The sequence below is a fragment of the Macrotis lagotis genome, chromosome 5, assembly GCF_037893015.1.
Source record: "Macrotis lagotis isolate mMagLag1 chromosome 5, bilby.v1.9.chrom.fasta, whole genome shotgun sequence".
NCBI classification, from domain to species: domain Eukaryota; kingdom Metazoa; phylum Chordata; class Mammalia; order Peramelemorphia; family Peramelidae; genus Macrotis; species Macrotis lagotis.
Genome location: NC_133662.1, coordinates 239,370,596 through 239,397,972, shown reverse-complemented (window position 1 = coordinate 239,397,972; position 27,377 = coordinate 239,370,596). Strand labels below are relative to the sequence as shown.

At 38.4% G+C, this 27,377-nt stretch overlaps 1 protein-coding gene across 1 annotated transcript in view; it reads right to left on the bottom strand.

Annotated features, from left to right (window-relative positions):
• The window catches only part of SLC13A2 (solute carrier family 13 member 2), a 105,551-nt gene that overhangs the window by 42,693 nt on the left and 35,481 nt on the right, over positions 1–27,377 (bottom strand). The gene's annotated exons all lie outside the window — the stretch shown is intronic.

The window sequence follows — 27,377 nt, the reverse complement described above, 5'->3', positions numbered from 1 at the left end:
GTTATCTTGAACTTGTTTTAATTTGCTTTTCTTTAATCAATAATGATTTAGAGCATTTTTTATATGACCCTATATAGCTTTGATTTCTTCATTGAGAAATTGCCTGTTCAAAACTTTGCATGAACTGATGCTGAATGATGTGAACAAAACCAAGAGAACATTATACTGTTAACAGCAACATTGTGAGATTATCAACTATGAGGAACACACTTCCTCTCAACAGGTCAGTGATCAAGGGCAACCCTGAAAGACCTGTTATGAAAAATGCCATCCATATCCAGAGGAAAAAAATCATGGAGACTGAATATAGAGCAAATAATGGTATGTTCACTTTTTAAAACTTCTTTTGTGTTTTTTCTTTCTTTCTCATGGTTCTCCCCACTTAGATCTGATTCCTCTTTTACCACATGACTAAGATGGAAATATATTAAACAAGATTGTACATATACGAGTTTTAACAGATTGTTCACTAATAAGGGGAGAGGGGAAAGAAATATTGTTAGATAAATGTGAAATTCATAAACTTGCAAATGGATGAATATTGAAAACTATCTTTGTATTAATTGAAAAAAAGAAAAAAGAAAAAGAACTACTTGTTCATCTCCTTTGATCATTTATCAATTGGGAAATACCATGTAATCTTATAAATTTGACAAAATTCTTTATATAGTTGAGAAATGAAACCTTAATTTGAGAGACTATCAAGTTCCCCCCCCCCCCCAATTTTCTGCTTTACATTAGTTGTATTTGCACAAGAAGTTTTCAATTTAATGTAATTGAAATTATCCATTTTGCACTTTACAATTCTCTCTCTTATTTCTTCATACATTGTTCCTGTGATATCTCCCTTTATAGCTAGGTTATATATACAATTTGATCTTGTGTTTTGTCTGCCAGACTGCTTTCCAACTTTCTCTACGGTTTTTGTTAAATAATGAATTAATATCCCCAAACTTAAACCTTTATATTTATTAGACACAAGATTACTATAACCATTTCCTACTGTTATAGATGTCTACTCTTTGCACTGTGATCTACCTTTCTACTTCTTAGCCAGTACCAAAGAGTTTTGATATTTATTGCCTTATAAGATCTGATACAGCTAAACTTCCTTACTTTGCTTTTTTCATTAGTTTCTTTGAAATTTTTGACCTTTTGCTCTTCAAAATGAATTTTGTTTTTATTTTATCTCACCCAGTACTCTTTTTTTAAAATAATTTAATTGGGATGGGGCAGCTAGGTGGCGAAGTGGATAGAGCACTGGCCTTGGAGTCAGGAGTACCTGGGTTCAAATCCTACCTCAGACACTTAATAATTACCTAGCCGTGTGGCCTTGGGCAAGCCACTTAACCCCATTGCCTTGAAAAATCTAAAAAAAAAAATAATTTAATTGGGATATCATTGAATAAATAGATGATTAATTTCAGAAAAACCTAGAAAGACTTACATGATCTGATGCTGAGTGAAGTGAGCAGAACTAGAACATTGTATATATTAACAGCAACATTGTTAAGTGATCAATTATGATATAATTGGCTCTTCTCAGTGATACAGTGATCAAAGCATAGTGATTAGAGCACTATCCCTGGAGTCAGGAGGATCTGAGTTCAAATGTGGTCTCAGACACTTAATAATTACTTAGCTGTGTGATTTTGGACAAGTCACTTAACCCCTCCCCCTATTGCCTTGCAAAAACCAAAAAAAAAAATACAGTGATCAAAGATAATTTTAAAAGATTTGTGATGGAAAATGCCATTCAAAGAACTGTGGAGTTTGAATTAGATTGAAGTATACTATTTTCACTTAAAATTTTTTTCTTGTGGTTTTCCTTTTTATTCTGATTCTTCTTTCACAATATGACTAAGATGGAGATTTGTTTGACATGACTGTGCATGTACAACCTATATCAGATGAATTGAGGAGGGGAGAGGGAGAAAAATTTGGAACTCAAAATCTTACAAAAAATGAATGTTGAAAATTATCTTTATATGTATTGAAACAAAATTAAATACAAAAAATTAATAGATTATTTAGATATAATTGTCATTTTTTAATATATTGGCTTTGCCTGTCCATTTGTATAAAGAGGGTTTTATCATTATGTTCATGTCATTCCTGCATCTATTTTGACAGGTATACCATACCTTCAAGGATTTTATACTATCTATAATTATTTTAAATAGTCTAAAACAACATGGTGACACATTATGTAGTTTCCCTGTTTATCTCTTTAAATTAAAGCTATTTTAGCTTCAATTATTTCTGAGATTATGATTGCTATATCTATTTTTTAACATTTACTGAAGCATGGTAATTCTAATCCAGGTGAGTGGATTAAGTGATAGAGAAGAATATTGAAGGAAAAGAGTATGAAGAGAAATAATGTCCATACTCTTTTCCTTCAATATTTATCCTTCTCTCTCTATCACTTAATCTACTCACCCTTCTAAAGAGTCCCTCCTTAATCATCCCCTCCATTCCTCCATTTTCTTAATTTGCAGCTTTCACAGTGGAGGTATCCCTACTAAACCATCTCTATAGATTGGCTAAACCAGGTTGAAGGTATGAACCCTAAAAACCATAAACCTTAAAAATATATGGTTAAAATAAAATGACAGAAAATAGAAGTTAGACATAAAGTTTTATTCTCTAAGATTTACCATTAATTTCTAGATGAAGACCATTCTGGCAATGACTACACACATAGCTGAGGGAGAACAGAATACTTTATACAACAGGGAGAGGAACAAAATATACACAACAAGAGTAGACAAAACCTTAAACTTCCCTGAAAACCATTCTATTATCTGATATCAAAGAGAATCATCCTTCTACAAAGTTATCTTGCCTGAGGGAACTAGGTAAGTTGTCTTTTCATGAGTTGAAGTACCAGGAGGGCCAGACAGGTACTCTTTCCAAGTCTAAAGGAGGGCATAATTTTTTCTAGATTAAGGAGGGCAGGACTAGTCTTCTTTTTCCTGTCTAAAGGACACATTCCACTCCTCACAATAGTTAAAAAAAAAAATCAATCTTTGATCAAGATTACTATTGTGACAAACTTACAGAAATTATTATTACACTTAAACATAGGTAACCCATAGACTTCAAAGCCACTGGTGGATTAGTGAGGTCTCTATCCTAAACATGTGAAGACTTCCCTCAAGGAATGGACAGATGAAAACAATTTGTTTCAATGGCTACGAAGGCAACTGTGGAGACTCGGAGCTTGGTCAGACATAGAAGACTTCAAGATGCAGCCTGGGCTATCCCCAGTTGTCCTGACTTTTGTCCTGCCATTGGACTTGGATGATTCTGGAAGAGAGAGGAAGGCTGACAACTTCATGCTCCCATTTTAGGAGCAAGTCAAGAAATCACTTGCAATGCAATTGGTTGAACAACAACATTAAATGCCTACGACAGATGACTGTTACAAATCATACTGATTGTTTATCATATTGACTCATTCTTATTGACCTTTGGTCATGTACCTGTCTTTCTCCCTCTCATCCTCATTGTACTCTTGTGGTGGGCCAGGATTGACTTTAATTCTGGATTTGTAATCATTGCTCAGCACAGTCAGCCTGTTTTTTTTCACTTATTTAAATAAATTGATGAACTAATTAATGGATAGGCCCTGTGCTAAATACTGGAGATACAAAAAAGGCAAAAGGTTGTTTCTGTCCTTGTGCCCACAATCTCATAAGCAAACAAACAAAGCAAACTACAAAAATAGGAATCAACTGAGGGAAGGCATTGGAATTTAAGCAAGGTAGGGAATTTAGGAGATGGAAGATGAGGAGGGAGAGTATTCCTTTTTAAAAAATTTTTTATTTATTTAAGGTAATGTGGTTAAATGACTTGTCCAAGGTCACACAGCTATTGTGTCTGAGGCCAAATTTGAACTCAGGGTCCTCCTGACTCCAGAGCTGGTGCTCTATTCACCTAGCTGCCCCAAAGAAGAGCATCACAGGCATGGTGGACATGTTGTATATGCCTAATTATTTACATGTTGTCTTCCCCATTAAAATTTGAACATTTTGAACCTTTTTTGGATGCCTTTATTTCTGTAGATCTTAGGCAGCTAGATGGTGCAGTGGATAAAGCACTGACCTTGAAGTCAGGAGGATCGAATCTGACCTCAAATACTTGTCACTTACTAGTTGTGTGAGCTTGGGCAAGTCATTTAACTCTGATTGTCTCCCATCCAGGGCCAGCTCCAGTCATCCTGATTCACATCCAGCCACTGGACCCGGATGACTCTGGAAGAGAAAGTAAGGTGGTTGACTTAGGAACAGCTCCCCATCACTCAAATCCATTTCATGTGCATCACTTCCCTGACATCATGGTCTTCTTTGAGAATGAAGGACAAACATTATTAGGTGGATAGAACACTGAACCTGGAATCAGGAAGACCTAAATTTAAATCCAGTCTCAGACCGATTACTTGCCTGATGACCCTGAGCAAATCACTGAGCTCTGTTTTCCTTAATCTCCTCTTCTGCAAAATGAGCTGGAGAAGGAAATAGCAGACTAATATCTTCGCCAAGAAAACTTCAAATGGGGCCAGAAAGAGTTGGACATGAGTGACAACAAAAGGAATCACTTCAATTGAATTCAATAAATATTTATTAAGCACACTCTGTGAGTGTAAATATGAAGAAATGAAACAGTTTCAGCCTTCTGGGAGCTGACCTGGAGGGAGAACTCTTGCTACACATTCAAATGTCCATAGATGAATAAACTCAAACTGATTAGAGGAGGGAGAGAGCAGGGGATTCAGAAGAGGCAGCATCTGAGCTAGGCTAAGGATTCTAAGAAGCAAGGAAGAAACAACATATTCATTTAAATATATACAAACCACGAACAGAGTAAATACAAGGAACTTTGAGTCCTCCTGACAGATGTGGCATGAATGGAGTTAGAACTTCCAAAAGACAGTGGTGAGGAGGGAAGATATACCAGGACATATTTTGCCTGTACAAAGGCATGGAGTTAGGAGATGACAGCCTCTCCAACCAAAAGGGAATTCTTCAAAGTCTCAAAAGAAACAAATGAAAAATCTAGGACTTGTTAAGGAGTCATTTTCCTCCACTCCATCCCCTCCCATAAAACTGCAGCTTTCCAAAATCTCCATCTCCACTTGCCTGGAATCTGAAACACATATGTCTCTCTTGAAAAAGGAATCTCCCTCCTCTAGATAGCTCTTGCTTCAACTCTTCTCCTCCCAACAACACCCAGCCTTGAGTCAACATTTTCTCTACCCAATATAGGGCAATAGTAAAATTCCCCAGGCTGGTTTGAAAATTGAGTTATACCTGTTTATTTCTGACCAGGAACTGTTCTGGGTTTCCTCATTCTAAGGTATTAATCAACCACCACCTGGAGGTGGGGGAGGGGGCAAAGTAGCTAAATCTTCTAGGGTTCCTACTGAGGTTTACTGTTCTCAAACCATAGGACAATGGAGGAATGCTGATAAGAGGCTTACTTCCAAAGAGGGGATTAAGGCAGTTTGGTTAATTGACTAGGACACTCTAAATGGAATCAGAAAGATCTAGCTTCAGATCCTGCCTCATACACTTACTAGCTATATGATCCTGGGCAGGTCACTTTAGTACCCCTTGCCTCAGTTTCCTCATCTGTAAAATCAAGAGATTTAACTCAGTGGCTTCTGAGATCCACCCAAACTCAAAATCTAAGATCCTATGATATTTTGTGTGATACTTTTGATAGCAGAACCTGTAACTCTGAGATGACACCTTGATTTAACTCCCCCAAATTTTAGATTTGGAGTTGTGACCTTGGCTTTAAATCCTTTGAAGGATCCTACTTTGAAGGAGGAACTGCTGCTGGCAAACTGTGTAGAAGTTGCTTAATGGGCAATTTTTTTAAACAAATGAAGTTTTGAAAAATATTTATATCTTTGGTTATTATGTCATCTTGATTTCTATGTGTATTTTCCCCAGTCTAAAAAGACAACCCTAAAATTAAAAAAAAAATTAAATAGGAAATGAAAAAAGGCAAACAGCTAGCATAATCTAGGATTTTAAGGTTCACAAATCACTTTATATGTATTATTTCATCTGTTCCTCACAGCAACTCTCTTTGTGTAGTAAGTACAATTTTTCTCCCCATTTTTATAGAGGAGAAATAGCCTAAAAGTGGTTAAGTAATTTGGCCTGGATCACACATCTAGTAAGAGTCTGAGGCAGGATTTGAATTCAAATCTAAATAAAGGAAAAGAAGAAATAAGAAAGAAGCAAAGAAGGAAAGAAGAAAAAAAAGGAAAGAAGGAAGGAAGGAAGAAAAGAAAGAAAAAAGGAAGGAAGAAAAATAAAAGAAAAAATAAAAGGAAGGAAAGAGAGGAAGAGAGGGAAAAAGAAAAGAAAAAGCAAGAAAAAGAAGGAATTCAAAAAAGAAAGAAATAGGAAGGAGAGAAGGAAAAGGAGGAAGAAAGGAGGGAAAGGAAGGAAGGAAAAAGAAAGAGAAGACATGAAGGGCAGAAGAAAAGAGAGAAGGAAGGAGATCAGAAGTAAGGAAAAAAAGAGAAGGAAAAAGGAAGGAAACAAGAAAAAAGAGGAAGGAGAAAAGAAATAAAAGAAACAAGGACAGAAAAGAAGGAAGGGAGGAAGAAAGAAAAAGAACTTTGATAAAAACAAGTCTACACCTCAAAAAGTCTATAGTATTCCACCACTCTGGTTCTTTACTTCTGCAAAAAAGGGAGATTCTTTCTTGTACAGGCATACCTTGGAGATATTGCATGTTTAGTTCCAGACTGCCACAATAAAGTGGCCAATCACATTAATTTTTGGGTTTCTCAGTGCATATAAAAGTTAATGTTTATACTATACTGTAGTCTATTAAGTATTCAATAATATGTCTTTAAAAATATTGTATATACCTTAACTAAAAGTCTTCTGAGCCTAAAGTGAGTCAAACTTTTTGCTGGGGGAGGGTCTTGACTGGATATGGATGGCTGCTGACCAATCAGGTGGTGGCTGCTGAAGATTGGACTGTGACTGACAATCTCTTAAAACAGACAACAATGAAGTTTGTCACATCAATTGACTCTATTTTTCACAAAGCATTTCTTTGTAGCATGTGATGCTGTTTGACAGCATTTTATTCACAATAGAAGTTCTTTGAAAATTGGAGTTTCTCAAAACCCTGCTGCTGCTTTATCAACTAAATTTATATAATATTCTTCAGTATGGTTGTGTTTCAGGGAATAGGAAGATTGGAGGAGAACAGAGATGGAGAAACAGTGAGTAGTTGGAACAGTCAGAAGGGTCAACATTTATTAAGTTTGCCATCTCATGTGAGCACCTGTCATTGCACTCCCAAACAAGTGAACAATAGTAACATCAAAGATCACTCATCATAAATCACTGTAACAAATATAATAATAATGAAAAATCTGGAATGTGAGAATTACTAAAATGTAACACAGAGACAACATAAGCACATGCTATTATCAAAATAATGCCACTAGGCTTGCTTAACTCAGGTTTGTCACAAAATTTCAATTTATTCAACAATATCAACTACAATAATAAACCCAAATGATATCTGTACCGCCCAATAAAACAAGGTATGCCTGTATATCTTCCTCAGGTCTTCATTTGTAATTTGGGAAAGTGAGACAAGTTAACATCTGTGGTCCTTTTGAGGGCCCAAGCCTACAATCTGCTAATTTACAAGTGATCAATCATCCCAAACAAATTGGAAAGGCCCATTTTTCTGTATCTTGTTGAGTCAGATAGTATGTTCCATTCACAAAAATTCAGGTGAAATGTTCCCTTTGATAAAGTGGCTCTGGGGGCAGAGCCAAGATGGCAGCATGAGAGCAGGAATTTCCAGAAAGACTCTTCCAAAATATTCCAAAACCCTTAATATTATGACTCAAACCAAATTTTGAAGGATCTCCAGTTTTCCAGGAATAGTCTGAGGGGTGCCTGGGTCCCTTTGGGTGCCTGGGCTCAGAACAGCAGTAGTGATTTCCAGACCTCCCAACTCAAGGGATCACCAAGCACAACTTAGAAGAGCAGCAGAAAACCTCTGCCAGAGTGATCTTGAAGCCCAGGCCAGTGTGGCCCTCAGTACTGCCCCAGTCTGGGAAATAGAAACAGGTCTACAGAGCCATACAGCAGAGATCTACCCAGTAGCTGGTTCCAAAGTGCTCACACATGGAAGGTAGGGGGTTAGGGGAGACAGATCCTCCTCACAGTTCTAGGGCAGAAGATAGTGCTTGTGGTCATCCACAGACCAGAGCACAGACCAGGAGAGCAGTCAAAGCCTCTCATGAGTAGACAGAAAAAAAAAGAATCCAATCATATATAATTACTTTGGTCCCATGCAGAATCAAAACACACACTCTCTGGGGTGGCTAGGTTGCATAGTGGATAGAGCACTGGCCCTGGAGTCAGGAGTACCTGGGTTCAAATCCGACCTCAGACACTTAATAATTACCTAGCTGTGTGGCCTTGGGCAAGCCACTTAACCCCATTTGCCTTGCAAAAACCTAAAAAAAAAAAAGAAAGCTCTCTGAAGAAAACAACTCCTTCAAATGTAGAATGGAGTTAAAGGAAGCTGATGACTGTGTGAGAGATCAAGAAACAAAACAAAACCAAAAGAATGAAAAATTAGAAGATGATGTAAAATATCTCTTTGGAAAAACAACTGATCTAGAAAACAGATCCAGAAGAGACAATTTAAAAATTGTTGGGCTATTGTATCAAGTACTCATGACCAGGAAAAGAGCCTTGACTTCATTTATAAAGAATTTTTACAACAAAATTACCCTGATATCCTAGAAGCAGAGGTAAAAATAGAAATTGACGGAATCTATTGATCTGAAAGAGATCCCCAAAATATAACTCCCAGGAATATTATAGTCAAATTACAGAACTCCTAAGTCAAAGAGATAATTTTTTTTTAGGTTTTTGCAAGGCAATGGGGTTAAGTGACTTGCCCAAGGTCACACAGCTAGGTAATTATTAAGTGTCTGAGGCCGGATTTGAACTCAGGTACTCCTGACTCCAGGGCCAGTGCTCTATTCACTGCACCACCTAACCACCCCTCAAAGAGATAATATTACAAGCAGCCAGAATGAAACAATTAAAATATCATGGAACTACAATCAGAATTACACAGAATTTAGCAGCGACTACATTAAGGGTTCATAGGACTTGGAATATGATAGTCTGTAAAGCAAAAGAGCCTGGACTACAACAGAGAATCAACTACTTAGCAAAACTGAATGATATTTTCCAGGAAAAAAAGATGAACATTCAGTGAAATAAGGGAATTTCAGGCTTTCCTGTTGAAATGACCAAAGCTGAACAGAAAGTTTGATCTTTAAGTACAGGACTCAAGTGAAGCATAGAGATAGTGGAGGGGAAGAGCAAATTAAGAAGGATTTAATGATGTTGAACTGTGTGTATTCCTGCATGGGAAGAAGATATTGATAATACTCATATGAACTACCTTAATTAATAGAGCAGTTAGAAGGAGATTATATAGACAAGGCACACGAAAGAGCTGAATATGAAGGTAAAATATATTATAAAGATGGAGTTAATGGGTGAAAAAGGAATGGACTGGGAGAAAGGGAACTGAGAGGTAGAATGGGCTAATATATTTTATATAAAAGAGTTAGGAAAAAACTTTTGCAATGGAGTGGAAAGGGGAAAAGTAAGGGGGAATGAGTGAGCCTTCATTCTCATCAGAATTGGCTCAGACAGGAAACAATAAACACACTTAATAGGGTATAGAAATATATCTTACCCCAGAGGAAAAAGGGAGAAAGGGTCAAGGAGAGGGGAGGGTGTAGGTGATAGAGGAGAGAGTAGATCATGGGAGAGGGTAGTCAGATTTAACACTTTTTTTTTTGTTTCTTTGCAAGATAGTAGGGTTGGGTGACTTGCCTGGGTCCATGTGGCCAGGTGGTTGTTGGGTGTCTGGGGCAGGATTTGGGTTTGGGTCCTCTTGGTTCAAAGGCCAGTGTTCTGTCTGCTGTGTCACTTGGTTGTCCCATAACACCCTTTTAAGGAGGGATGAAATGAAAAGAGAGAGAGAAAAAATAGAATAAATGGGAATGGGGAGGAATGGATGGAGGGAAATAGAATTAGCAATTGTGAGAAAAAAAATATTGAAGCAACTTCTCTGCTGGACTTAAGATAAAGAGCACAATCCATCTCAGAGACAGAACTGATGATATCTGAACTCAGACTGAAGTATGAATTTTTTCTTTTTCTCTCACTTTATTTTTTGTGAGGTTTTAAATTTTTGTGGGGGGAGGGTGATGATGTTTACTCTTACACCAGGGCTATTTTAGTAATGTGCAAATAAATTTTTAAAAAAATAGTAAAAGCAAAGAGCAAAAATCAAGTCCTCTCTGAAGGTCTGAGTGCCCCTTTCAGAGTCATTACCTCTTAAGACTTGCTCCTCATCCAGCCCTGCAGCTCCTTCTCTAATCCTTATAGTGTCTAATGATCTGGGGCTTCTAGAGAGAAGCAGTCAGTAGTTTTCAACAATGACTAACTCAATCATGGAATCAATGGTCCAGAGCCAAAGTCCCAAAGGTCTACAAGGCAAAGAGGTCCTTGTTGTTGATGGAGGAGGTCTTACTTTAGTCTAACTGACTCTCCAAAGAAGTCATTCCCAGTAATCCTTTTTTTTTTTTTTTTTTTTTTTTTTTTTTTTTTTTTTTTTTAGTTTTTGCAAGGCAATGGGGTTAAGTGGCTTGCCCAAGGCCACACAGCTAGGTAATTATTAAGTGTCTGAAGCCAGATTTGAACTCAGGGACTCCTGACTCCAGGGTTGGTGCTCTATCCACTGCACCACCTAGCCGCCCCATCCCTTTTGTTTTTAGTTCTTTTTCAGTCATATCCAACTTTTTGTGTCCCTGTTGGGATTTTCTTGGCAAAGATACTGGAGTGATTTGCCATTTTGTTTTCCAGGTCATTTTACAGATTAAGAAACTGAGGCAGACAGGTTAAATGAAATGCCCAGGGTCAAGTGTCTGAGGCTGGAATGGTTTTCAGGTCTTTCTGACTCCAGATTTCGTGCTCTCTCCATCGTATCACCTAGCTGCCCTGAAATCAAGAAGACTCAAGTTCAAATCCTACCTCAGACATTTACTTTCTGTCTCAATCTCTTTTGGACTCAGTTTCCTAATCTGTAAAATGCTTCCATCTATCAAGGTTATTATGAGCATCTCTTAAGATAACAACGGCAAACTTTAAAGTACTATATAATTGATAGCAGTCAGTTCCATTGTCTAAGGTTAGAGGACCAAAATAAAAGTGTCTTTTTAATGTCTGTTCTACTTTGTTGTCTCATTAATCAAAGGATTGTCATTGTTTTCTGAAAGTACCAATAGCTTCACGGATGATGACCTGACTTGAACATGAACTGGATTGAAGTGAGGCAGAGTTGCTTGAAGTCTTCAGGCTCCCTTTTTCTTCCAGAGTCATTCAAGTCTAGTGGTAGAACAAAAGTCCGGACCATTGGTGATGACTCAGGATGCAGTAGATGACCTTGGCATCCTGGATGTGTGACCAAGCTCCAGATGCTCCACCCTTGCCTTCATCCTTCATGGTCATTGTAACAAATTGTTCTCATCTACCTATTCTGTGGGGAAGTCTTCACAAGGACAAACCAATGGTTTTGAGACCTCTTGGTTATACTTAAACTGACTTAGTCTGTCTGCCCAGATGTCTTATTGAGTGATGAGCATGCTATACTTTTTTTTGTTTTTTTTGTTTTTTTTAGGTTTTTGTAAGGCAAATGGGGTTAAGTGGCTTGCCCAAGGCCACACGGCTAGGTAATTATTAAGTGTCTGAGGCTGGATTTGAACTCAAGTCCTCCTGACTCCAGGGCCGGTGCTTTATCTACCGTGCCACCTAGCTATACTTCTTGAAGCTACAAGTTAGATCTGGGTAGAAGTGGACTCCAACAGTGGAGGAGCAAAAGTCTAAAAAGGCGCTCATCAAGTCCTCACACCAGATTAGTCCTCCTGAATGCCCCATACATCTTGATCCCGATCGTACATCCAGAGCTAAGGTCAATTAGTTCAATATCTCCATTTTTCAAGGAAGTCAAATCACTAGTCCAAAGTCACACAAATAATAATCAATGGAGGGCAAGATTTGAACTCAGCTCTTTGGATTCTAAAGCCAGTGCTTTTTTAATTGGGAAAAACTTTCTTGTTTCTACTTGAACTCTTCCTTCTTCTTGGAATACCCTCTTCCCAAGGTAGACCTTCTACCTTGACTGGCTGAAATTATACTCGCTTTCCAGAGGAAGGACCCCCTTCAAAGGTCACCTTCAGGCAGGAGCCTGGGAACATAGGTATTATCTCTTTCCCTTGAACTCCCATGGTACTTTATGCTCTGATTGAGACACTGATTACATCATGGCTTCTATCATACTTGATTCTATACATACTTTTGTTTCCCTTCTGGATTATAAACTTTTAGATGTTTGTTTTGCTCTCACAATGTAGTATGTATTCAGGAGGCAATCAGCAATTTTTGGCTAAATCAATGAATGAATCACAGGATTATTAGGCCTGGAAGGGGCCATAGGGATCATTGGGTACAGTGAACTCATAATAATAGCTAGCAATATGCTTCCTATATGTGATCTTACTGGATTTTCATAACAACTCCAGAAGATAGGAGCTATTATTGCTATCCCCATTTTATAGATGAGGAAACTGAGGCTGAGAGAGTGCTTTCCCTAGGATCACACAACTAGTCAGTCAAGGTCTGAGTTGTCATGAAAACTCATATCCTCCCTACTCCAAGTCCAGTGCCTTATCTACAAGAATTAAAGACAAGCAAGGAGATTGGTCCAAGGTCAATCAGACAAAGGAGGAGCAAAGAAAAAGCTCTAAATTTTGAACAGGGAATTCAAGCAATTTCTCTTTGTGATCATGAGTGGTGATGATGATGATGATAATATAATGTATACAAAACATATATATATATATATATATTATATATATATATATATCTAAATCTTTGCAATGCAGTTTACAAATGGAATCTCATTTTATCCTCATAACAACCCCATAAAATAGGCGATGTTGTTATTCTCATTTTATAAATGAAGAAATTCAGAAGTTCCCAGAGACATTTTCTTGACTCCAGTTCTAGCTACCCATTGCACCACCTGGCTGTTTTTTAACCTCCCTGAACCTCCATTTCTTCACCTGGAAAAGGAGGAAGTTGGACTAAAGGGTCTCTGAGGTTTCTTCCAGGATTTTATCTGTGATCCAACTCTAGGGTTGTGCCTTCTTGATTCAATTAGTGATGACACTCCAATGACTAATACCCAAGCCTCACCCGATATAAGCCTCAAAAGTCTGGGCTTTGTGGGTCTAGGTAAGTATTTGTCTGCTGCAGTGGGTATTATTGGGGAAGGGGAATAGAAATCTAAGAGATGAGGGACTTCTCTCTGCTCTCTACCAATCTATCTCCTTCCAGTCCCCTTGGGAATACTGACTCAGATTTATCCTATATGCTTAGGAATTTAGCAAATTGCTGGGCAATTATGTTGAAGGATGCCCTTGGGTTTTTTTCCATGAGCAACAGATCTCTTCCTCCTTCACGAAGTCTCTTGGCTGGGCCTTTCCCTACCTGAACCACTTGACCCTATCCATTAATTGTAATCTGAGCAAACAGAAATGGGTGTGGGGAGCACGGAAAGGCTGTCGAGGAGTTTCTAAGTGGACTAGAGTACTATCCTAGATTTGTTATTCTATGATCTAATTTGGACCAGATGATAAAACAATAAAGATCAAGGAATAATTAACTCTGTCCCCATTCCTCCCCCAACCCCATGAACTTGGGCAAGATGAGAGCTCTCAATTATTTTTTTATTTTTCCCCCATGAATAAGCATTAATTTTTCCTCTTCTCTCCTCCCCCCCAAAGGACAAATGAAATCTCTGTAACAAATAAGAATAGTCAAGCAAAACAAATTCCCATATCGGACACATTTGATTGAGTTCATCACTTTTCTGTGAGGAGGTGGGTTATGTGCTTGGTCTTTGTCCTTTGGAATCACAGTTGATCATTAAATCAATTTCAATTAATGAAGGCTTTATCGAGTGTCTATGATATGCAGGTCTCTGTGCTAGAGATACAAAGACAAAAATGGAAAAAAAAATTTCTTTGTTTTCCATTCTACCTAGAAGGGAAGTAGAGGCAGAAGGTACTGACAACCAAGAGAAATCCAGAAAACTCCAAGTTGTGTTGGGGCCTTTTGTGTCAAAGAAAGCTAAACATTTTAAGAGGCTATTTAAGGAGTGACTTTTAATAATTAAGGATGTTAAATGTTTAACAGAGACACACTTTTAAGTTTAATCTAAATGGTTAAATCACTCCCTTAACCCTAGACAGTCAACAAAACAATAATGTAAGCCCCGAATTGTAATGTTTATCCTGGTATAAACTTTCATCCTGGAAATTTAACAATTTACTCTCAAGAAATAATATGAGATCACCCTAGCAGCCTCCCCTGCCAGAGGTGAGGAGGAAGTGAATTCTAGGTGTGGAAGACAGCTTAGGCAAATCCGTGGAGGTGGAAAGAAGCAATGAGTCTGGAAAACAGTGAGTCAATTAGACGGAAACATAGTGAATAAAAGAGAAGAATGTGAAATAAGCCTGAAAATTTCTTTAAATGTCATACTAAGTATTTCATAGTTTATTCTAGCAGCAATAGGGATCCACTGAAGATGCTTGAGCCCCTGCTTAAAATGGTGCTTTAGTTTGGAGGTCCTGCTTCCTCTATCATAGCTGGGGACATGGGGCTAGGGATCTCTCTTCTTCTCCCAGATTCATAGAAGTGTGTGTGTGTGTGTGTGTGTGTGTGTGTGTGTGTGAAATCTTGATCTCTGGTTATCAGATGTGAAAGGATAAATCAAAGCCAGTGTAACTAGGTGACATAGTAGATAGAATACTGAATCTGGAATTGGGAGGATCTGAGTTCAAATGTGACCTCAGACACTTTCTAGCTTTGGTTGCCTCCTAAAAAAACAAATCAAAGACAACAAGAATGTATGAGTAGACTAGGAGAGATAACCCGGGTTATGGAGTACTAAAGTCCTCGATTTTCTTTCTGGCTATGCCAGTCACTCTCTGTGTTGTCTTCACAAGTTACTCCACTTCCCTCTCTGGGATTGGGTCTCCTCTATCAAATAATCATTTGCTTAACTCACAGGATGGCATGGAGAGAGACAAGGAGCAAGAGAACATGAACTTGTTCTTCAGAGGTCATAGATTATTATTATTATTATTATTATTAATTATTATTATTACTTCCTCTAAGGAATCTGTCCTTGTGAAGTAAAAATCAGATCCAAAGCACATTGCTTCTCAAAGGGGATGGGGGGGTAAGAGAAAGGGAAAAGAGAGAAACAGAGGTAGAAAGATTGAGAGATTTGGGGGGTAGGGAGACAGAAAGAATCAGAGACTGGGAGACAGAGAGAAACCAAGGCAAAGATAGAGAAGAATCAAAGAAAAAAGGAAGAGAAAAAGGGGGAGACGGGAGAGAGAAGAAAAAGAGAAGGGAGAGTGAAGAAGAGAAAGGGAGACAAGAGAGATGAGGGGAAAGAGAAAAGAGGAGAAGGAAAAAAGAGAGGGGAGAGGAAAACAGACTGGAGGTGAGGTAGAGATCCAGTCTTCTGTAAAGAACAGAAGCAGCCAGAGGACAGAAGCAGGCCCTCTCAGGCCCACCGTGCTCCTCCTTCAATAAACCTTCTCCTTCTCTCCTTCTTCCTCCCCCTACAAAAATGATATTTGTTGGGGTGGCTAGGTGGCACAGTGGATAGAGCACTGGTCCTGGAGTCAGGAGGACCTGAGTTCAAATGTGATCTCAGACTCTTAATAATTACCTAGCTGTGTGACCTTGAGCAGGTCACATAACCCCATTGCCTTGCCAACCCTCCCCCAAAATAAAAAAAAAATTAAATTAAAAAAAAATTGTTGCCCAAACTGGAAATAAACATCCTTTCTCTTGCAGGGTTGCCTATTCCCTGTGGATATGCTGACCACACTTTCCCAAGAAAAAACCTAAGTACAAAGTTTGCCAATGTAGAATCCTTTAGCAGGATACTATTGGAAGTATACTTTTGGTCCTTGAACTTGGAACTTTTGATATCAGATATCTGATCAAGTCACATAAGAGTTCTCTGTTTTAGGGCAGGATAATCTTTGTTATCTTTGTATCGATTGCTCATCCATTCCTGAAACAGCTGAGTGGAAAAGAGGCTGATAAGCCTTGGAAATTGGGCAGGTCAAGAATAAATCCAAGTATTCAAGGAGATTTTCAGTCTTGAATCTTGAACTATGATCTGAGAGGAGGAATTTGTTCCTTGGAATTCTTGGGATGATATTGTCCCTGGTCTGCTAAAATTAGCTCTTTCTGTGGGCATTGTAGAACCAGATAACAAGTGCTCCTAAGAAGGAAAGGAGATTAAAAATCAAGGGATGGGGTGGAATAACTTTTAGAAAGGATGACCCCAGAAAATTAAAGGAGGAACCAAGTGAGATGAGGATACCATCACATTACCAGGCAGGGAGTGGACTGGATTTCGGAAGAAGTGGAAGGACCAGAATTCCAATTCCCATCTTCTTTGAAATTATCCTAGATTTTTAGAGCACCGTCAACTTCCAGACAGAGTTTGTCCAGAGGCAGATAGTCAGAATGAGGAATTGTTGATTGAGAGCTAGAAGGAATATTACAAGTCACCCATCCTATCATTTATAGAGGAAGAAACTGAAACCCATAGAAGTGACTGATCCATACTCATACAGGTTAAGGATTTGAACCCCAGCCTTTTATCTCTTCAGTCTAGCAAACTTTCCACTGTACCACACCTCTTCCTATGTCTTCTGAGGAATGATTAAGGAGATGAAGAGGTGTAGTTAATTCCCAGGATGACAGAATTGAAATTTTGAAAGAACTTGATAGGTTAGATGAATATAGCCAGCATCGTAAAATTAAATGAGAATAGTTATAACATTCTTCATTCAAGCCGAAAGAATACATTTCATAGGTTGGGAGATTTACATCTAAGTCATGAAAAAAAAGAGCTAAGAAAATGACTAAAAAAGGGTCAACTCTTTGGCCCCACCAATAACCATCTACTAAAGGATGTTTAAGATAAAAAGAAAGATCCCAGAGACACCAACATATTTTGTAGTAGCCAAAAAAAAGAATAAAAAAGGAAAGAAGAGCAGAATGGGATTGTAATGAGAGGATCTCTCTTAGGGTCAGAAAGACCTGTATTCAGTGTCTGTTTCCGACATCTGCTGACTATATGACCCTGGGCTAATTAATTAATCTCTTAGTGTCCCAGAAAATTTCCAAGTCATAGGTTTGCAGAAGAGTTACACAGGTCTCAATCTGGGACTTTCCTCATCAGGGTGTTCCCTAAAGCATACTAGTAAATCACAGGTCCATAGAGCAGAAAGAAAAGGAGGAGAAGGAAGAGGAGGAGGAGATATCTATGGACTGAGGAATAGAACCTGAATGTGATAGAATTTACTGACTTTATAAAAAATGAAGTATATATTTAGAGAAATATGGGAAGATTTATATGAACTGATGCAAAGGGAAATAAATAGAAATATAATGATACTTGTCCTTTGTTCTTGTAGAAGATCATGACATCAAGGAGGTGATACCATGACAAGCAGTTGAATTGGATTTGAGTGAGGGGGGCTATGTTATGTCACCAGTATCATTTTCTCCTCCAGAGCCATCTGGGTCCAGCAGTGAAGTGACTTACCCAAGGTCACACAGCTAGTAAGGGTCAAGTTTCTGAGTCTGGATACAAATTCATGTACTCTTGACTCCAAGGCAAATGCTCTATTGTGCCAACTCGCTGCTCCAGATCACTCTTTTTTCTATACATGATCTGGAAATATAATAAACATAGTGAGACAGTTTAGTATAGGAGATTGGGCACTCTACATGGTGTCAAAAGGATTTGGATTCAAATCCTGCTTCACACACTTATTAGCTATGGGCAAGTTGTTCAATCTTTCTCAGCTTCAGTTTCCACTTCTGTAAAGATCATAATGATATCTACCTCAAAGGTTTGTTGTGAGAATTTATTGATCTGATATTATGTAAAGTTCTTTTGCAAATCTTATTTATAAGATTATTATATGAATGTTTGCTATCATTGAAACAAAGTTAATTGATTGAACAGAAAAAGAAAACCAAATCCAATGTAATTATAATGATCAAACTTGCCCAGGAGAGGGAGATGAGAAAATGTGCCTTCTTTTCAAAGGAGGGCGTCTATGGAAGTGGGACATTGAATATGATGTCAGACTCAGTTGATGGATTGTTTAATTTTGCTGAAATGCTTTTGTTCATTTCCTCTTTTGGGCAAAAAGGTGGCACTATGGATAGACTGTTGGACCAGAAGTAAGGAAGACTCATCTTCCTGAATTCAAATCCAGACTCAGACATTTACTAGCTGAGTGACCTTGGATTAAATCATTTCACCCTAGTGCCTAAATTCCTCATCTGTCAAATGAACTGGAGAACTGGAGAAAGACATGGCTATTTTTGCCAAGAAAACCCCAAATGGGACGATGAAGAGTCACGCATGACTAAAAATAGCCTGAACAATATCTTCTTTTTATTCTTTGTTACAAAGGATTACTTCTTGGGTAATGAAGGTAGGGGAAATAAAGAAAAAAGATATCAGTAAAAATTAATATACTGTTAAAAAAAAAAGAGAGAGATGGGGCGGCTAGATGGCGCAGTGGATAAAGCACCGGCCCTGGAGTCAGGAGTACCTGGGTTCAAATCTGGTCTCAGACACTTAATAATTACCTAGCTGTGTGGCCTTGAGCAAACCACTTAAACCCCATTTGCCTTGCAAAAACCTAAAAAAAAAAAAGAAGAGAGAGAGAGAGAGAGAGGCTACATAGGAATTTTTAATGAACGACATTCCTGGGCTCAGTATGCATGGAATTTAAAATCCAAACAGATTCTAGCATCGGTCAACAAGCATTATTAGATATCTACAATGTGATGGCAATTGTGCTAAGCACTGGTGATATATAGAAAGTTACCCTCAAGGAGTTTACAATCTAACAGAAGGAACTGTGCAAACAATTATGGAAAGAGATGAGAAGTTCTCAGGAAAATAAATACAGGATACAAGCAAACATACATATATACACTTACACTGGATCTGGCTCTCTTTTTCTGCTTTAGTCAATTTGCTTTATATCAACAATAGCTAATCTGATATATATATATATATATATATGTTTATGCAAAATCAAAAATTAGGAAAACATGTAAAGGTTTCTAGAATAAGGTAGCACTTGAACCAAGATTTGTAATGAGTTAGTTTCAAGAGCAGAAATGAGTTGGAAGAGTACTCCAGACATGGGGTACCACTTTGGTAAAGACAAAGAGACAGGAAATAGGATGCCTCAAATAGGGAATGATAAGAAGGCCATTCTAACTGGTCTGGAAACATAGACTGAAGCCAGATGGTGAAGAGTTTCAAATGCTAAGCAGAAAATGTGACACTTGATCCTAGAGACAATGGGGGACCAAGGAAGTTTTTAGAACAAAGGACTGATACCATCATACCCTTGTTTTAGGAATATTTTTCTGGGAGTGACTACTATAGAGAAACCAAGGAAACAAATGGTTCAATTCATAGTAAACTAATAATAAGAACTACCAAGAAAATGGAATGGATGATGAATTTCCCAGCATTGAAGCTATTAAAGGAGGAAATAAATAATCACTTGACAGAGATATTAAAGATAAGGATTTTTTAATTTGGTTGGAAGTTGGCCTACGTGATCTCTACTTTAAATTTAATTTTATTCATTCCAGGGGTGGCTAGGTGGCACAGTGGCTAGGGGTGGCTAGGTGGTGCAGTGGATAGAGCACTGGCCCTGGAGTCAGGAATACCAGAGTTCAAATCGGACCTCAGACACTTAATATTTACCTAGCTGTGTGGCCCCATCTGCCTTGCAAAAACCTAAAAAAAATTTTTATTCATTCCATCAAAAATTTATTAAACTTCTATTATGTGCAGCATGTGTCCTCAGTATACATTCTATAATATATAGGAATAAATAATTACAAGACTTTTTTTTTTTAGGTTTTTGCAAGGCAAATGGGGTTTAAGTGGTTTGCTCAAGGCCACACTGCTAGGTAATTATTAAGTGTCTGAGACCATATTTGAACCCAGGTACTCCTGACTCCAAGGCCGGTGCTTTATCCACTATGCCACTTAGCCGCCCTAATTACAAGACATTTTGAGGAAAGAGAAAGAACTCTAATATAAATATATTAATGAGGTTCAGGGAAGGCTTCTTAGGAGGTAATACTTGAGGAAGATAAGTGATAGAAGAGGCAGCTGTGAGGAGGGAGGACATTTGACGTCTAGTGGACAATCTATATAAACCGATATCACTGGAATGCAGCATATGTAAAGCTGGGAGTAATGTGAAATAAATCTAAAAAGCCAAATTGGTAGAGTTAAGTTGTGGAAGGTCTTAAATACCAGTCAGAGGACTTTGATCCCTTCTAGTTCTATGATGTTTGTCAGTTAAAGTGGGAGTGTTTATCTTAGAGAAGACTTGAGGGTATTGGGGATCAAGGGAAAAAAGTAGTCTTGAATATCTGAATGGATGGCATAGACTGATCTGATTAGGTTCCGGAAATTACCAATAATCTCTTAAGGGTTATATCCATAGTCTTTTCTCCATCCTTATCCTTCTTGACTTCTGGGTGACTTTTGATACCTTTGACCACTCCCTCCTCCTGAAAACTCTCTCCTACCTGAGTTTTGGGACTATGTCTTTTACCTGGTTCTCCTTCTCAATCTCCTTCCTTGGATCAGCAATCGTGTCTTGCCCATCTCAGCCTTCTTCTCTTCCCTTCCTTTTCTTTTTTTTCAGGGATTCTATCAAACCCTATGGGCTCAGTGATAATCTTTATGCAGATGACTCCCATGCTATATATCAAAACTCTAGGAAAAACCAAGATGCTTATCTTCCAGACTGTGATATGCAGTTGGATAGGTCACCTGTAGAACTTTTCCATTACTGTGAGGTGTTTGTCTATCTGTCTGCATGTCTGTCTTTCTATCTATCTATCTATCTATCTATCTATCTATCTATCTATCTATCTATTTATCATCTATCTGTTGATCTTTTGTTTTTTATCATTCTCTGCATTTTTACCTATCTCTTTCTATGTATCTTTATCGACTGTATTTCCCCATGTATAAGACACACCTTTTTATGGGAAAATTTGGGATCTAAAAACTGAGTGTCTTATATAGTGGTTGTAGATTTTTTACTTGCATTTCCCACTTTTTTGCACTTGTCTTTGGGCTCATTGTTTTGTATTTTTTTTTTTACCAGTATATTAGGTTACATTTTGCTATGTTCTGCCAAGAAATGACTCAGAAAAGATTTTCATCCAGTACTGAATTCATGTTCAAAGTGATCCAGTTTGCAAAAGTGAATGAAAATCATGCTGCTGAATGTCAGTTTGGTCCTCTTCCAACTGAGAAAACAATCCAAGACTGGCTACGGGAAGAATAAACCCTATTGAAAACACCATGGCAGAAGAAGACCATGAGAGGCAAGTTAGTCAAATGGCCAGAGTTAGAGAGGGAATTGAAAAGATGGAGTGCAGAGCCAAGGACCAGTGGAATTCCTATGTCCACAAAGATGGTTCAGCATGAGGCAAGAAGAAATGCTCATGAAAAAGAAGTGACTGATTTCAAAGGAGGACCTGATTGGTCCTTCAAGTTTGTGAAATGGAATGGACTAAGCATGCATCCACACCCCAGACTTGCCCAGGGAGTGTTTGTAGTCAACCACAGACCAGAGCACAGACAGGAGAACAGTCAGAGCCTCTCCTGAGACAATGATTCGTCATCAAACACAGATGAGGACAAGTTAATGGATGGGAGTTTTGACACTGATGAGGAGTTGTATGAATTTTATGATGAATAAAACTTGAGTTCAACAACTTTATGTAATATATTTTTTTTCAAATTTCAGGCCCCCAAATTAAGATGCATCATACATGGGGAAATACAGTATCTTTTTCTCTATATATCAATATAACTATGTTTATCTATTTACCTCTTTCTCTGTATGTCTATCCAGTCATCTTATCTATCTATGTATCCATCTGTCCATCTGTATGTCTATATGTCTGTCTATCTATCTGTCTATCTATAAGTACATGATCAGAGCAGACCGGGATGCAACAAACAAGCGATTATTCAGAACTACTTTAAAAGATATAATTGGGGGTGGAGTCAAGACAGCAGAGAGAATCCAGGGACTTCCTTGAACTCTTCCAGGATTCCCTCAAATGTTAATCAAACTGATTCTGGAGCAACAGAACCCATAAAAGAAAAGAGTGGAGCATTTTCCAGTAAGGTCTGTCTAAGGTGGAGGGGGAGTATAACCAGAAACAGGGAGTGGAGCCCAGGGCAGGGAGCTGAAAGCAGAGCAGGCAGGATATGGAAGAGACCAACTAGAAGTTCTCAGCCATATCAGAGGCCCCTGGAGTCCTGGCTCAGCAGGCCAGTGCTACATTTGGCTAACTGGGAGGGCTCCAACATGGGTACGCCAGACCTCCTGTTCCACAGGCATTCCTAGGCTGGACAGCCCAGCCAGTGAGCAAGCCTCTGGCATTCTCAAAGTGGAAGGTTTGCAAGTGCCCCCCTCCCTCAACACAAGAAATTTGGGACAGCACCTATGAACAAAGCTCAAAACGAATAAGAAAAGTCAGAGAAAAGCCAGCACTAGAGAAAATTAACTTGGAGATAAAGAAGAACACAGGACCATCTCAGAAGAGGGTTGCAGAAAAATACTACATGTCATGCCTCAGAGGAGAATATGAATTGGTTTTCAACCCAAAAAAGACTTCTTAGAAGAGGGCAAAAAGGATTTAAAAAAGCAAGTAGAAAAACTGGGAAGAGAAATGCAAAAGAAATTCAACATTTTGTTAAAGGAAGCACAAAAATTGACTGAAGAAAATAAATCCTTGAAAATACAATTGGAGAGGGGAGGCTAGGTGATGCAGTAGATAAAGCACCAGCCCTGGAGTCAGGAGTACCTGGGTTCAAATCCCATCTCAGACACTTAATGACCTAGCTGTGTGGCCTTGGGCAAGCCACTTAACCCCATTTGCCTTGTAAAAACCTAAAAAAAAATACAATTGGAGGGGCAGCTAGATGGTATAGTGGACAGAACACTGAATGTGGAGTCAGGAGGACCTGAGTTCAAATCTGAGCTCAAATACTTGATACTTCCTAACTCTGTGTCCTTGGGCAAGTCACTTGGTCCCATAAAAATCAATAAATAAAATAAAAATATAATTGAGCAAATAAAAATAAGTCAATTCCTTCAAAAAATACAATTGGACAAATGGAAAAGGAGATGCAAAATCTCCTGAAGAAAATAATTTCTTGAAGGAAAGACTAAGGTAAGTGGCAATTAACGACTCTATGAAACATCAAGAATCCATCAAACAAAATTTTTAAAAAATGAAAAAATAAAATGTAAAATACCTCATTGGAAAAACAACTGACCTGGAAAATAGATCCAAGAGAGATAATTTAAGAATTATTGGACTACCTGAAAGTCATGATCAAAAAAATAGAACTAGGACAATGTCTTTTAAGAAGCCAACAAGGAAAACTGCCATGGTATCCTAGAACCAGAGGGTAAAATAATCATTGAAAGAATTCATTGATCACCTCTTGAAAGGATTCCAAAATGGAAATACTGAGGAATACTGTAGAAAATTTCCAGAATTATCAGATCAAGGAGAAAATACTACATGCAGCCAAAAAAGAAGAAATTCAAATGCCAAGTTTCCACAGTCAGGATTATGCAGTACTTTGCAGCATCAGCATTGAAGGGTCAAAGGGCCTGGAATATGATATTCTAGAAGGCAAAAGAGCTTGAATTTAAATCAAGAATCAATACCCAGGGGTAGCTAGGTGGTGCAGTGGATAGAGCACCAGCCCTGGAGTCAGGAGTACCTGAGTTCAAATCCAGCCTCAGACACTTAATAATTACCTAGCTGTGTGGCCTTGGGCAAGTCACTTAACCCCATTGCCTTGCAAAAACCTTAAAAAAAAAGAGGACCTGAGTTCAGTTCCAACCTCAGACACTTAATGATTGCCTGGCTGTGTGACCTTGGGCAAGGCACTTAACCTCATTGCCTTAAATAAATAAAAAAAAATTAAAAAATATGCACAAACAAGCTATAAAAAAAGAATCAATTACTCAGCAAAAAGAAGGCATACTCTTTTTTGGGGAAAAGATGGACAAATAATGAAATAGATGACTTTCATATTTTTCCTATGATAAAATCAGAACTTAACAGAAAATCTAATCTTCAAACATGTAATTCAAGAGATACATAAAAAGTAAACAAAGAAAAAGAGAAAGAATGCTATTCAATAAGATTAAACTGGTTATATCCTTTCATGGAAGATGATTCTCATAACTCTTGAGAACTGTCTCTCTATTAGAGAGTAACTTAGAAGGTGTGGGCAAAAGTTAATTTTGATGAGATTATTTAAAAAAATTAAGACATTAAAAAATAGGGATTATACTGGGATGGGAAGAAGGGGGAGGCAGAATAGGGTAAATTACATCACATGAAGAGGTGTAAAGCATGTATTACAGTAGAGAGGTAGAAGGGAGGGATGAGAAGCTTAAATTTTACTTTCATCAGTTTGGGTTCAAAGAGGGAATAAAATATACACTGAGTTGGGTTTAGAAATTTATCTTACTCTACAGGGTATTAGGAAGGGAAAGGGGGGGAAGGGAAGGAAAGGAGGAACTGATAGAGGGGAGGGAAGAAAGAAGGGGAAAAGTCAAAGGAAAAGGGGAAAGAAAAGAGAAGGGACTGATAGAAGGGGGTCAGATTGAGGGAGATAGTGATCAGAAGCTAAGCACTGGTGAGGAGGGATAGGGTGAAAGGAGAAATAATAGTACAAATGGTGGGGGGGAAGATAGGATGGAGGGTAATAAAGATTTAGTAATTATAACTATGAATGTGAATGTTAAAATGGAAATAGCAGAATGGATAAAAAAACAAAATCCTACAATAGGCTGTTTAGAAGAAATACATTTGAAGCTGAGCAAAAGACATAGAGTAAGGGTAAAGGACTGGAGCAGAATATATTATGCTTCAGCTGAAGAGAAAAAGCAGGGGTAGTGAACCTTATCTCAGACAAAGCAAAAGCAAAAGAAGATCTCATTAAAAGGAATAAGGAAGAGAAATACAGTTTTCTAAGAGGTAGCATAGACAATGAAGAAATAACAATACTAAACAAAACCGAATAAAACAAATCCTAAAGTAACCGGGCCTGGATTTGAGGTGTTTTTCTGGCCCTAGAAGGCATTTTATGTTGTGTGATCAACCTGTTTATTTACCCAAAAGATTTTCTACTGATAGGTTATGGACAGGAACCTCTCAGAGCACATCTTTTTCTGACGTCAAGAGGGAAAAAACATTGCTAATCTTTCAGTTACAAGGTTGACTTTTGGGGTTCACCTCTGGGTCTGAGAAAAGTCAAAGGAGGTTTTGGGATGGAAGTTGCCAAAACAGCCTTCCCTGATCATTGGTGACACCAGGATGCCGTCAGATTTTTTCTCCTCCCATCGATCAGAGTAAACAGAGCAGGAATAATGTTTGATTCAATGATCACATATACCTGCAACACTGCCAGGGTGCTGCTCTCCTTTTTTCTGGTTCTCTTGCTCATACCAACCACTTTTTTTTTTTAGGTTTTTGCAAGGCAAATGAGGTTAAGTGGCTTGCCCAAGGCCACACAGGTAATTATTAAGTGTCTGAGGCCGGATTTGAACTCAGGTACTCCTGACTCCAGGGCTGGTGCTCTATCCACTGTGCCACCTAGCCGCCCCTATAATAACCACTTTTAATCCATCTTTCCTACTACGACCAGCAGAAACTCTGGAGAACTCAGTTCTAATCATGTCATTTCTCAATTTAAAACCACTTTCCAGAAGTTCCTAAACCTGACTGATGAAAGATGGGAGGCACAAAAGATCTTCTTTCACCCTAATGGGTCAGCTTATCCTTCCACCCTCATCTTTTTTTTTTTTTTTAGGTTTTTGCAAGGCAATGGGGTTAAGTGGCTTGCCCAAGGCCACACAGCTAGGTAATTACTAAGTGTCTGAGACCAGATTTGAACCCAGGTACTCCTGACTCCAGGGCCAGTGCTTTATCCACTGCAGCCACCTAGCAGCCCCCCTAGTGGGTTTTCTTATCAAAGACACTGGAATGATTTGCAATTCCCTTCCCCAGCTCATTTTACAGATTAGGAAACTGAGGAAAGTGCCTACTATGTGCCTGGCATTGACTGAGTACTGGGGATCCAAAAACTGGGGCACCTAAGTGGAAGTGGCACAGTGCATAGAGTACTGACCCTGGAGTCAGGAAGACCTGAGTTCAAATTCGGCCTCAGACACTTAATTACTTAGCTGTGTGACCTTGGGCAAGTCACTTAGTCCCATTGCCTTACAAAATCACAGCTAGGGAAATGAGGGGACCTGGGTATAGCTTAAGTGAAATTCTTTTCATCATATATATGCAAATCAGAAATCATATTAATAGCAGAGATTTATTAATGGGTCTGGATCATTTTCTTCAGAGTTGAGACTAAGCAAGGAATCCCTAAGGATGTCTGAAACCTTTGATCTGGAACACTCTTCTACCTAAATTTAGCACCAATCTGAAGTCTTCAAGGAATGCATTCTACTAGGCAGCTGGTGACCCAGTTGGGAAAGCTCTCGGATCAATCAGTCAGTCAATAAACATATATTAAGTACCCATTATAGGTCAGACTGGGGGATACAAAGAGAGGCAAAAGACAGTTCCTGCCCCCAGGAAGCTTACAAACTAATACAAGATATAACATGCAAGTGAATATCTACAAATGGACTCTATACAGGTTTGGGAGTAAATAACCCAACAGAGGGAAGTTTTAGAATTGAGAGGGATTGGAAAAGGCTTCCTGAAGGTGAGATTTTGTTGTTTGTTTGTCCTTCATTCTCAAAGAGGAACATGATATGCAATGCCATGAAGATGCCAAGGCAATATAAATTGTAAATGAGTTGGAATTAAGTGAGATTTTGGTTGGAATTTGAAAGAAACCAGACTTCTAGACTTGGGGACAATCAGTGAAAATTCCTGAGCCCTGAGATGGTGAATCCATTCACTGAATAGCAGGAGACCAGGATCACTAGATTGCTGAATGTGTGTGTGTGTGTGTGTGTGTGTGTGTGTGTGTGTGTGTGGTGGTGGTGG